Source organism: Hibiscus syriacus, unplaced genomic scaffold, assembly GCF_006381635.1.
Source record: "Hibiscus syriacus cultivar Baekdansim isolate YM2019G1 unplaced genomic scaffold, ASM638163v2 tig00110514_pilon, whole genome shotgun sequence".
Classification (NCBI taxonomy): Eukaryota; Viridiplantae; Streptophyta; class Magnoliopsida; order Malvales; family Malvaceae; genus Hibiscus; species Hibiscus syriacus.
Genome location: NW_024062768.1, coordinates 1009791 through 1023079, shown reverse-complemented (window position 1 = coordinate 1023079; position 13289 = coordinate 1009791).

Below are 13289 nucleotides of genomic sequence, written 5' to 3'. Positions count from 1 at the left end.
TGATGATAGATAAGGAAGATAATGAGTTATGGAGATTGAAGATAGACGGATATCTCCTACTGAACCATCCTATTCACAATGAAAAGGAGAACTCGGTAATACGACTCTAACTAGCCCTCCTAATCACAATGAGAAGGCAAACCGGAGTGTGAAGACATCTCTCTCAAGAACTTGGAAGAACTTAAAGGAAAAGATGCTTTGAAGGAACAAGGCAATAAGCTCTTGTAAAAACGTACTGACGTATTATTATTCAAAGAAAAGATGATGTGAAACAATGAAGAGAGAGCCTATTTTATATAGGTGAGGAGGAATCCTTGTAAGATCCTAAGTATGTAATAAAAAAATGTCCTAATAGCACTAGAAAGGGCAACATGAATGCTGGTCATTGATGCAGTGCTTGATCCAATGGTTGTGATAAAATCAAGGCTTTTGAATGCATGATGAAATAGCTTGATAGACGGTCCGGATGAGTCTTCTAGAAGATGAAGGGGGAGGAAATGCTTTAGAGAACAAGGACAGTTCGACCATGTAGGGTAGGGTGGAATTGATGGGCTTTCCTAGGGTTTTGTCATTACAAACAATTACCATCTTAGGGAATGATTCTAATAAATAAAGAAAACAACTTAAATAACTAAAATCTAATTAGGAAAAGTGATCATTTCTTTATATTCTAGCACTCGATAATTTACACAAAGGTTTTAGTAATTTAAGGGGGTTTAAAATGAATTTCAGGGCCATCTTCATGAATCTTGGAATTTGGTCATGGGTTATCTTCAACTTGGGTATGGAGGCCCAAGTAGCATTAGGAGGAAGGATGAATGAGTTTCCCTCCTTAAATTCTTCTATCTCTATGTGGTCTTGGATTCCTTTGCTGATGAAAGCCTGAACTGCATTATTAAGCTTTTCTTTTAAACGTTTGGCCCGATTTCTTATAATTGGGTTAGGTGGAAGTGTTAGTCCATCATATTTGGACAAGTGGCATGTGTTGCATGTATCATCTCCTCTCTTTATAAGGATTCATCAACAAATCTAAAACATCAAAAGAAGATACGTCAAAAATATTAAAAGATGCACTCACATCATACTTGTCTGAGAGATCAATGCAGTATGTATTGTCATTGATACGGTCAAGGACTTGGAATGGTCCATCGCCTCGTGGGTCAAGTTTAGATTTATGTTTCTTTGGAAATCTTTATTTCAACATGTGTACCCAAACCCAATATCCTACTTCAAATCTAATGTATTGTCTTAATTTATTGACTCTTTGTGCCACTTCTTCGTATGTTTTCTCCATCCTTTGTTTGGCCTTGGCGTGAAGGTCCTTGACAAAAGATACTTTTTGTTCACCATTTATGCTATTAATATTTTCTAAAGGTAAAGGAACAAGATCCAAAGTAGTTAGTGGGTTAAAGCCATAAACTATCTCGAATGGAAAATAACATGTAGTGGAGTGTATTGATTTGTTGTAAGTAAGCTAAAAAAAAGGTAAACATTCTTCCCAATTACGTGCGTTCTTACCTAAAAAGAACCTAGGATTCGATTGATTACCTCAGTTTGTCCATATGTTAGTGGATGAAAAGTTGTTAAATAAAGAAGTTTTGTACCAATCCTACCCCTACAAAATCTTCTAGAAGTGGCTTATGAACTTTGTGCCACGATCGGACACAATTGTACGCGAAATACCATGAAGTTGAAAAACCTCCCTAAAGAAATGGCCGATGATATGTGTTACGTCATCGATTTTGTGACATAGAATAAAATGTACCATCTTTGAAAACATGCCAACAACCATAAATATACTATATCATCCTAGGTACGCTAGGATACAAATCCATAGATAAATCTATCTAAGGAAAGGAAGAAATCAGAAAGGGAGTATGTAAACCATTATGAGTTACCTTTGATTTGGCTTGCTTGTAGGTAATGCATGAAGAACATACATTTTCTATGATTTTCCTCATGTGTGGCCAAAATAAATTTTCATTTCCATGTCGATAGTTTTTTTAACACCGAAGTTTCCCATTAGTCTTCCTGCATGTGCCTCATGGACTAAGAATTCTCGCAAAGAACCTTACAGAATACAAAACATATTCAATCTAAAAAGAAATTCATCTACAAGATAAAACTTGTTAAAATAAACTTTTGAACAATGGTTGTAAATATAAGAAAAGTCTGGTTTAGAAGAGTAAAGTTCTTTAATGTTTTCAAATCCCATAATAGTTAGCATGCATTTGAGTAATAAGTGTGTACCTTTGAGATAATGCATCAATTACTATATTATCTTTTCCTTGTTTATAGTGAATCACATAAGGGAAAGATTTATGAATTCAACCTATCGAGCATGTCATTTTCTTAACTTACCTTGACTATTTAACACATTTAGTGATCCATGATCTACATGTATGGTAATTTCTTTACGAAGAAGATAATGTTGCTATACTTCGACTGCACGAGCAAGTGCTAGGAGTTCCTTGTCATAGGTAGAGTAGTTGAGTTGTGTACCTTTCAACTTTTCACTAAAGTTACCTTTTAGAAGATCGAAGGCTTGTTGTTTTGAGGTCCCCATATGAATTCAACCAATTTCTTGGTTATCTCAATGAGAGGTGCAATAATGGTGGAGAAGTCTCTAACGAATCGTCGATAAAAACTTGACAAGCCATGGAAGTATCGTACTTCAGTGATAGAAGATGGCGTGGGCCATTCCTAGATTGCTCTCACATTTTCTTCATCTACATGAATACCATGTACCCTTATGATAAAATCTAAAAAGATAAGTTTTTCACTACAAAACACACACTTGTCTAGGTTAGCAAGTAAATTTTCTTTTCAAAAAACTTCAAGAACGAAACGAATGTGCCTGACATGAGATTCAAGAGAAGGTGAGTAAATTCTTTCATAACATGGTTCATTAATCGCATGAATGTACTCGGTGCATTGGTAAGGCTAAAGGGCATGACGAGCCATTCGAAGAGTCCGAACTTCATTTTGAAAGCTATCTTCCACCCATCTCTTCTTTCATTCGAATTTGGTGGTAACCACTTTTCAAATCTATCTTTGTGAAAAATAAAAAACCATGTAGTTCATCCAACGTATCATCAAGGTGTTTAATATGGTGCCTATATTTGATTGTTATTTTATTGATTGGTCTGTAATCTACACATATTTGGAATGTGCCATCTTTCTTTGGCACTAGAATAACTGGAACGATGCATGGATTAAGACTTTTACAAATGTAGCCTTTTTGTAGTAAAGCTTCAACTTATCGTTCTGACTCCTTGGTTTCTTCGGGATTGCATTGGTAAACTGGTCAATTTGGAATAGATGATCCTACGTTGAAATCAATTTAATGTTCTATTCCTCTTTTAAGTGGTAAGCAATCCGATGGATCACTTAAGATATCTATGAATTTCTAAAAAAGAGAAACAAAAACACTAGGCAAAATTTTGAGGTTAGTAGAAACCAAAATTATGGTATCTTTGAATCAGATAAGGATACAATTCTTATGGTTGGAAAATGTCTCTCTTAGGTCATTTGAACTAGCATAAACATTTTGTGACACTATTTTTTCCCTCACAAATAGATTAACTCACCTCTAGTGGGTCATTCTTTTGGCTTTTATCAGTTTTGACCTCTTTTGCCTCTTTTCTGAAATTCCCAACCTCCTCACAAATTCTTTTCTAATTTTGGAGAATGTTTTTTAGATGCATTGGCCGTAAACTTTATGGTTTTCCATTGATGTTCAAAGAGTACTTATTTGTCTTACCATAGTATATGATATCATTATCATATTGCCACGGTCATCCCAAGAGAATGTGAGATGCTTGCATTGGAAGTACATCACACCAAACATCGTCACAATATTTACTTAGACACTATCTTGTCACCTTTAGTTTAGAACTCTCATTAAGCCATTGTAATCAGTATGTCTTAGGATGTCATTGACTAGGCAAGTTAAGTGTATCCACCACATAACTGGTAATCACATTAACACAAATTTCATTGTTGATAATCAAATAGTAAGCTTTATCCTTTATTTGACATATTGTGTGAAAGATGTTTGTTCTTTGAATATCCGAGTCATCAATTGTTTGAATGCTTAAGTTTTGCCTCACAACTAAGCATATTCCATTAAACCCATCACTATCTGACTCAATTTCTGTCTCTTTTTCAATATAATCGGGACAATATATTCTCGAATCCGACCAACTAGTATCTCATCTTGGATTATCATTGTTTTTAAATTCGAACAATCGTGACTGATATGACCATACCCTTTGCATTTAAAGCAAACATGTTCTTTTCTATGGGTCATTTTAGGACTTCCAGTCATATCTTTATTATCAACCTTAGGCTATTCATCCATAAATTTCTTATTCACGATAGAAGATAGAGTTGAAGAATGAGTGAAATTAGTGTCGAGACGTTTTTTTGCCTTGGCGACGGAGAGTGCAAATAGTACACCCCAGACGATGTAACTAGTCTCGAAAAAGTAAGTGTTTATCCTCTATGAATCAGATTAAACACCAAATTGTAGAGTCGCCACCAATCTTTTTATATGGTGAGATTGGTCACCAAATGTCATATTATTTTAATTAAAATTCCTAAGAATAATATTAAAATAATACAACTCGGGTTTGCTTTACCAGAAAAATGAATTCGGGAGTAGGTTACGTATGGTGAAGGATTAGTACCCCCAAAACACCCAAAATTGGTACCAGTATTTATTAATTAGTGTCTTTGCAGTAATTGATAAATTTGTATAAAACAATTTACAAATAATAGATAATTAATAAATAATATTAAAACCTATTATTTTAAAATATACTAATATTATATTATTAATGCAAAGAATACAATTTTTAGATACTAATATTATAATATAAAAGATTAAAAGATATTAAAATAATATGACTAATTTGTATAATAATATAATTATAATTTCTATTTCAAAACATTATAAACTATATATACTAATAATATAATTAACCAAATATATTAATACGAGACTAAAATATAAATGATTAAAAATAATAAGGACTAAATGCTTAATTTATCCTAAATATATATGTATATATATAGGCTGACTATAATATAAATAATTAAAATCTAATGCCCAAATTATAATTTGAAAGAACCTGATTTCGGTAACCAAATTACGAAATTAAAAGTTAGAGGGACTACAGTGTGATTTAACCATTGTTTAATTACAAATATACCCTCCCCCAAAATGACATCGCACGAGGGAGGTATTTAAGATCGGCCCTAAGGCCTTCATTCTCCCATTTCTATTATTTCTTTTCTCTCTCTAGACGAGATAATTCTCTCGCTTCTCTCTAAACTCTCCACCGGAGAGTAGTCGATCACCGGCCAGTCGCCTTATGCCGCTGTATACCATCGCCACCGGCCACCACCTACGGTGGCCAGAAAACATATAATACCCCCACAAAATTCCTCCTCCTTGAAGCTAGATCCGAACCTAGTTTTTTCTAAAAAGTCTCTCAACGACGTAGATCTGGCTATTTACCTTTGGCGTTTCGCCTTCTCTGGTGGCGCGTGGGTACCCTGATAGTACTCAGTAAGGCTCATCTCCTCATTCTCTCATATTTCTCTCTATTTTTGGTTGTTCTCTCTCTCATTTTGGTATGTGGGTACAGGTTGTTGCCTTCGTTGTTTGCAGGAACGAGGTTTATAGCCCTCGTCGAACCACCCTTCGGACTGGTTAAAGAGGAGTACCCCCGTGAGTCACCAAGGCTATAGCAGTGACTCACCTAGGGGTGGTGAGGTGTACGACTCCCGTTGATCTTCTGGAGTTTTCTTTCGGAGGCGGTGGCACCTTGGTAGCAGTGATTGAGATGTTGGAGGCGGTGGCCGAAATCATAGCCCTAGGGTTTCGTCTAGATGGCTGTGGACCGTTGGATCTCTCCAAATCCAACAGTGATGGTTGCTGGCGGCTACTGGAGAAGCATGGGAAACCCTAAAGGGGTCTTGGGCTTTTCGAGCCTGTCGAGTTATTAAAGTTGGGCTTAGATAGGCCCTGAATCTGCTTGGGTCTTGGTTCTGTTGTAATATTTGTAATATAATAATATTAATATATAAATATAATGATATTAATATATAATAATAATATAGTAATATAGTAATAATATAATAATTGTAATAATATTAATAATACCAACTCGGACGAAAATGATTGTCGACAACTGCCTCTCTTTTCTCATTTTTGTATTAACAAGAATGGAGCAAAGATAAAAAGACAAGAAATTTTCGTCCTGTTGACTTATTTCTATTAGGAAATCAAAAAATAAAAAACATTCTACCCTGAGGTTTTACAAATCACCCGGAGGATTTAATTTTCTAGAATATTAAATGAGAAACTTTGAAAATGCTTTCTTATTTTCATGTGAAAACATCTTACCCTAAGGTTTTACATATGACTCGGAGGCTTTACAAATCACCCAGAGGATTTAATTTTCTAGAACATTAAATGAGAAACTTAGAAAATCACTTTCTCATTTTCATGCAAAAAAATCCTACCCTGAGGTTTTACAGATGACCCAACGACTTTACAAATCCATGGAAATAATTTACTGGGTAAGAAACTTCTTACTTTTCAACAAATTTCATTTTCAAAAAAAAAAGTTAAATGAGAAACGTTGAAAATCATTTTCTCATTTTTCAAACAACTGGTTGGTTGGGCATGCCCCAAAATAATGTTTCTTTTGTGGATTGCGTCCATTTATTCTTCAAATGTTTGCCTATTCTGCATTTTATGTGAAACTGTATCAATGCAAATGCAATCAAATGTATCAATGTAATACATACTCTTTTATGCAAATAATGTTTTTATGTATGCAAAATGTTGATTCAATCTTCTTTTGACTCCCAAGTTCGATTTTCTTTCACTTGATCATTCCTTTCCAGGGCCTTTTCGAATACCAGTGTAGCAATTTATACTATCATACTTGCATTTTCAAATAATCATATGATCAACTTGTATCTTTGTGTCTTCTTTGTCTCAATTTTCTTAGAAGAATTGTTTCATTTATGGAACTCTTACCATACTTGGAATTATGACCTCGTTGCCCCATTTTGTCCTTTATAAAACCAACTGTCTTTACCTGAACTTGTGTAGAAATCTGATAAAGCTTTCGTCTTTGAAAAGAGAATCTATCATCTTTGAAGAAAGAATCTATCATCCTTGTAGAGAATCTATCATCCTTGCAGAATACAGATATAAATATGCTAAACTCAATAGAGATTAATCAGGATATCAACCACGTCTGTTCTGATTTGACTCTTTAAACACATCATAAGAAGGATTTATCCTAATTCCTTTCATGTCTCCAAATTTAATCAAATCTCAAACAAGGCTATTCAAACCATATCATGTCGAGATGTTTAACAACAACCCATCGTTCAATCTTAGTTGGTTCCACTAGTTTCTTGTTGTTAAAGTTCCAACGTCTCTTCGTGGAAAGAAATCTTCGTTATTTCTCATTTCTGACTCTTGGAATTGAGGATAAATTTCATCTTAAGTCAACCACATGATCGTAACATTGGTTTAGCACCATAATTACTGGTTCGTAAAACATTTGACAACACATTCATCCTTTCAAGTGGTTTCTATCTAAATTTCTAACCAGGGAACTCTTTGCATGATGTTTAGAGCTTTTTTATGATTTCATAATGATATTTCAGTAAAAATACAAATGGGATGCTTTGTTAGCATCATATCAAGGAACATCTGACAAAACATTCATCCTTTTCTGTGGCTTCTGTGGGGATAATGTGATCACATGGTGGATAAAACAGTGATGTGTGGTCAATTCTACTGTCATTGTTTCACCATTTTTATTCTTTATACCTTTTTGTTTCAGTGGAAATATTTGCTCAAATTGATGATCCTTCCATAGGATGATAAAAGTTCAGCATGCCCTAAAATTTGTTTCTTATAAATGTGTTCCTTCAAAATGCCCCAAATGGATCATTTCTTTCTGATATGAGCTTTCAAGATGAACCAGCATTTTCATACTAATGTGATCGTTCAAAATACCATGTTGGATCATTTTTATATGAAATAAGCCTTTAGCATGCCCCAACCTTTTTTATGTGAATGTGAGCCTTCAAGATATCTGTACATGATAAGTCGTAAGGCTTACTCTCAATATCCTTACAAGGTTTAACTTTGATAATGCCCCATTTGTAGGTATTCGTGGCTCTATTGTGCCAAATCTCTTGATTTTGAATTCTCTTATTCCAACAACTTGAGGAATTTTTGATAGACATGTATCTTCCAAACAAAGTAATCATCTCTTCCTTGACTGATCTCATTTTTCTCTAGGCTCAGATATATTTATCTTTCTTTTGAATAGGCAATCATTTTCCTCTCGACGGATTGTCATAAAGGAATGTTATAAGTCAATTTCCCCAGACCTTGGTTTCTCAGGCCACTTGCTTTCAAGAATGTGAAATGTTTCCTTATTCTGGTCTTACTCATCGACTTACTTCAGAGTCTTTTCTCATTTGAGACTATCATGATTGGAAATATTCTTCCTCCTTTCTTATCAAAGAATGAAAGAATTTTTTAAAATATTATCCCTTATAGGTTCACAATAGAATCAAATCATAAGCATGAATTCAAAGGATATTTAAAAAATCAACAACTTTTACTATTTCAGAGTTATAGTTCTTTGACAAGTATCAAGATTGAGAGATTAGTTTCAGGTTGGCTTCCCTATTTTCTATGGTTACATCTTAGTGAAGATGTCACTCCTCTCTTGCTCTTTTGTGAACATTGTCACATGCCTTACTTTCTTGACTTGGTATCTTTAACCGGATGCGTACAAAATGACACAATCTAGTATAACAGTTACTAGACCTTCTAGAATATTTCCATTTCAATTCTCTGAAATCTTTGATTCTATCCAAAGTAGTGTGAAAACATCGATCTAACAACAAGATTTGTGTGCACATGTGTGAAATAAACTATAATAGGTATTTATTTCACTTCTTATAACAACTTCTTTTACCATTTTGGCTAGCTGTATTCAGTTTTATTGACATTAGCCTTTATTGGGCTAGCTGAAAGGTTCATTACATCACAAAGTCTTCGACTTGACAATCACAGTGGAGTAAACACCGAACTACCAGGATGCCCAAACAATGTCATGTTTTGAACATAATCTATTCATAAAGCCGGGGCTTTTGAGTTTCCCCTAGAACCAAATCCCTTAGTTGAATAGCTCAGGTTTATTGAATATATATAACAATATGGATATATATACCAACTTCTTGAATTTATTAAGATCCTGTTATAGTCTATGTGTTTGGTAGAAGTCAGAAAATATCATTACCTAATTTCAATTTCCAAACAACTAAGTTATATTAGAAAATATTTCATCCTTGAACCTCATCAATAGAAAGGTAATCTAGTCAGCTTTGCAATGTTACAAAAGATGCCCCACGTTGCATGCTTCTAAATATCAATACCAAGCCTTTTGTCTAATTCCTTGCATTGGAGAAGGCTCTCTCATTTTTGTGGAAAGGGTAATATTTGGGGGATGCATTTATTCTGAGGTAAGGAGGTCAAGGTCTTTTTTTTCTGGTTTTCAATCTTGATACTTTTGTCAAAGATGTATAACTCTAATTGTAAGAGCTTTTAATCTAATGATATTCAAAGAACTACAAGATTGCAAAATTGATCTAATACTCATAACCTTAAAAGTAACATATTTTTATTACAAAAGTGGCAGAGAAAATAACAAAAACATATCCAAACAAGATGCTACAAAATGAGATAAAGTTCCATGACTGATGAAATGATCTCTTCTTTGATCAAGATTCGCCATTACTTATTAAATGTGATGACAATTGACTTAATCATGCTTTGATGCCCCACTTGAGTTTGTCATCCATTGTTCCACTAATTCTCTTGTCAATGTCCCTCTGTTAACAAGTATCTCTATCTCCTGTAATAGTGACCTACAATTTCCAGTAGAATGCCCAGGTATCCCTAGGTGGAAATCATAAACATTATCTTGATCATAGCTATGAGCAAAAGTTTTGGTGGCACTTTCATTGGCCTTGATATGATGTATTGACTCTTAATCAAATGAGGGTACATATCTTAGATAGAAATTTGGAACACCTTGAAAGTATTTCTTGATCGTGGGATCTTCTTTGGTCGGTTTGAATCTTTATTACTCTTTTCTTTTGTGGTTATGGGGACTCTGGATGTGACATTCATTCACATCATCATCTTTCACTTTTTGATCATATGAGTGTTTGTATGTGACTTTTAAGTTGGATTCTCTGATTGCATTTTCAATCAATTCTCCACTTGTCACAAGATACTTAAATCCATCATTTGAACTTGCCAGCATTAACTTATAGTAAGGAGCTGGAAGAGAATCATGAAACATATATGATATCTTCTTCTATTGTGGGAGGTTGAACTTGTGCTGTCACTTCTCTTCATCTTACGGAATAATCTTTAAATCTTTCATTGGCTTTCATCCTTATTTCTTCAAGATACATACGTTTGGGAGCTAAACTTTTAACATAGTGATATTGTCCCAAAAATACATCAGCTAAATCAAACCAGCTCTTGATTTGCTCTCGGTTCAAATGATTGTACCATACTACTGCTGGTCTAACAAGACTATCATGGAAGGAGTGAATTAACAAATCATCAAAATTTAGGTACTCTTCCATTTTTCTGCAAAATATTCTTAGGCGGACTAAGGGACAACTGGTTCCATCATATTTCTCAAAATCATACATCTGAATTTATGGGGATAACCAAATATGGAACTAAACTGAATTATCTTGCTTCTAGTTCTTCGTGAGAGACATTAACATCTTTCATAGCTCTGATTGATTCTTCTATCTCCTTGATTTCATCCTCATCTTGTGCATAGTTAATGAGGCTATTCCTTGGATTCGAGTGGGATGTCCCAGGGTATGTTATCATTCTTGATGCATTAACCTGATAGCATTGTTGTTCTTTAATGGTCATCTCTTCTTCATCGACAGTCTTAGATTCCTTTACTGGACCATATGATTCGATCCATCTTTTAAAGATCCTAATATTTCATTACTCGTATCTTGATGTACCCCGTCAAAATGTTCTTGCAGCTGATCTTGTAATCCATTATAAGATTACCCCATTGTTTCGATGATGATGACACAATAATATGAATGAATGATCTCAGTTTTACTTTTACAAAACCTCTTATGAATTATTTACATGTATGTAGTAATACTTAAAAAAATAAATGTAATGTAAATGCAAAAATAAAAAAAGAGAATGCAAACTATACAATGTAAATGTATGCAAAGTGTATAATTTTGAGAGTGATCATCTTAAAACAACTTTTATTGACACAAAAGTTTCGATACATAAAACAAACTTTTATATAAAGGATAGCTTTAACTCCTAATTTCTCTATTTCCTTAAAAAGCCAAATTGATTTCCACTCGTGCTCAGGTGTAGAGTTGTCAATCTACTTTAACTCTTGCATAAAGCCATCTAAATCAATCAGTTTACGAGCCACATTGCTCGCATGGGCAGCAACTTCCTTTATGACATTATCTTTTTCCTTCAGTTTACATGTTAATTCTTGGATTTGTAAACAATACTGTTCATTTTTCCTTGTAAGGGAATCTTTGCGATCAATAAGCTCTTGTACATGATCCAAAAATATCATCAATTTCTTATTTTTGGCTATAGTGTCTTATAGTTCAACTTCAATTCTACACTGATGGACACGATATGAATCCTCCATTTTGATTATGACCTTATTCAAAATTTGATTTTCGGATTGACATATGTTCAACTTGATGTCGAATGTATCACGTATTTATTCTACAACCCGTAGATCATGAAAAAACTTCTTGCCCAGATCTTCATGTTTCTTACAATTCTTTTTCAATTTATTGACCCATGTTATCCATTTTTTTGGGGTATTTCCCAAACCAAACTTTTGAAAAGCTTGACTGATCCTTTGGAGATCCTCACGCATAGTTTCCATTTATGCCTTCGATTTATCATTTTCAGTTTCCAAATGACATATTTGAGCCTCATTCTTCAGTGGATTTCCTCCCTTCTGGATTCCCCTACTGATATTCTTAACTTTGAATACCTTTGGTATCGATCTTCCAGGATAATCAGTGACCAAACTAGATTGATTCTGAGTTTCTGAAATTGAGAAACGACTCTTAAATTATGTTGAGTTTTGAATACATGGTTTCTTTTCATCTCTGGGAACTTTTACAATTATTTCCTTAGGGTCTCCTGACGAATTGTTGGTATGAATGGTGATTGTGGAAGATTTCTTACATTGGTTAAAATTAGAAGTCCCTTGTATATCTGAGATTATAGGATTAGGTTCATTGAGCTCTCTTTCCCTTTGTGCAGAAGTTTCTTTTTCATTGGTCAAAACAGATATTCTATCCATCATCTTGGACATTTGCTCCTTTATCTCGTATCTCCTTTTGCTCTTCAACGACATACGATCTTTGGGCACATAGCTCTCTTCTATCCTTAGATTTTCATCATGATGCCCTTCCTTGGTTGTGTTATAGTTTACTTGATCATGAAACCCTTTGTCCATAATGAAAATTTTTGATTTTGATGACCACTCTCGAATTAATACCTTATATTTATGCCATGCAAGTAAAAGAAATTAATATAAACAAGTTATGGCAAAATAAAATGTATGTACAAAAAGAATCATATCTGTAAATATATCATATCCTCATGCTTTCTAGTTCCATGCTTTGTTTGGAAAAATAATCTAACTGCATGATTTTTAGTTAGCATGCATTTATTCAAAAAATAAAGTAATAATGCGTAAATTAAAAGACTCAACATGCTTTTCCTTGTGTGTTAACCTTACAAAAATTATTTGGGTTAAGCTCCATCTAGACTCAAGTCCTAGGTTTACTATATGCTGGGTTTTGGCTCTAGAGTAAGAAGGGTCAACGAATTGTCCTTTATTGGTGTCCCTTTGGACTGCCAAACCCTTAATCCTAATCCATTACAAACTTTCGAATTAAGTTCAATTCGAAGGAATACACTTCCTTATGTCCATACGGAGGTGAAAACCACATGAGCAGCATAAGGTGTGAGCTCAAAGAATGGTCCACTATCCCATAAGGAGGTGAAAACCACACGAGGGAGTAGTTTCTCATTCACTTAAATAAGATAAGAGTAGGGTTTTAACTCATGTCATGAATACAATGCACATTGGGTGAAGAAAAACATAAAATAAAAATATTATATACAA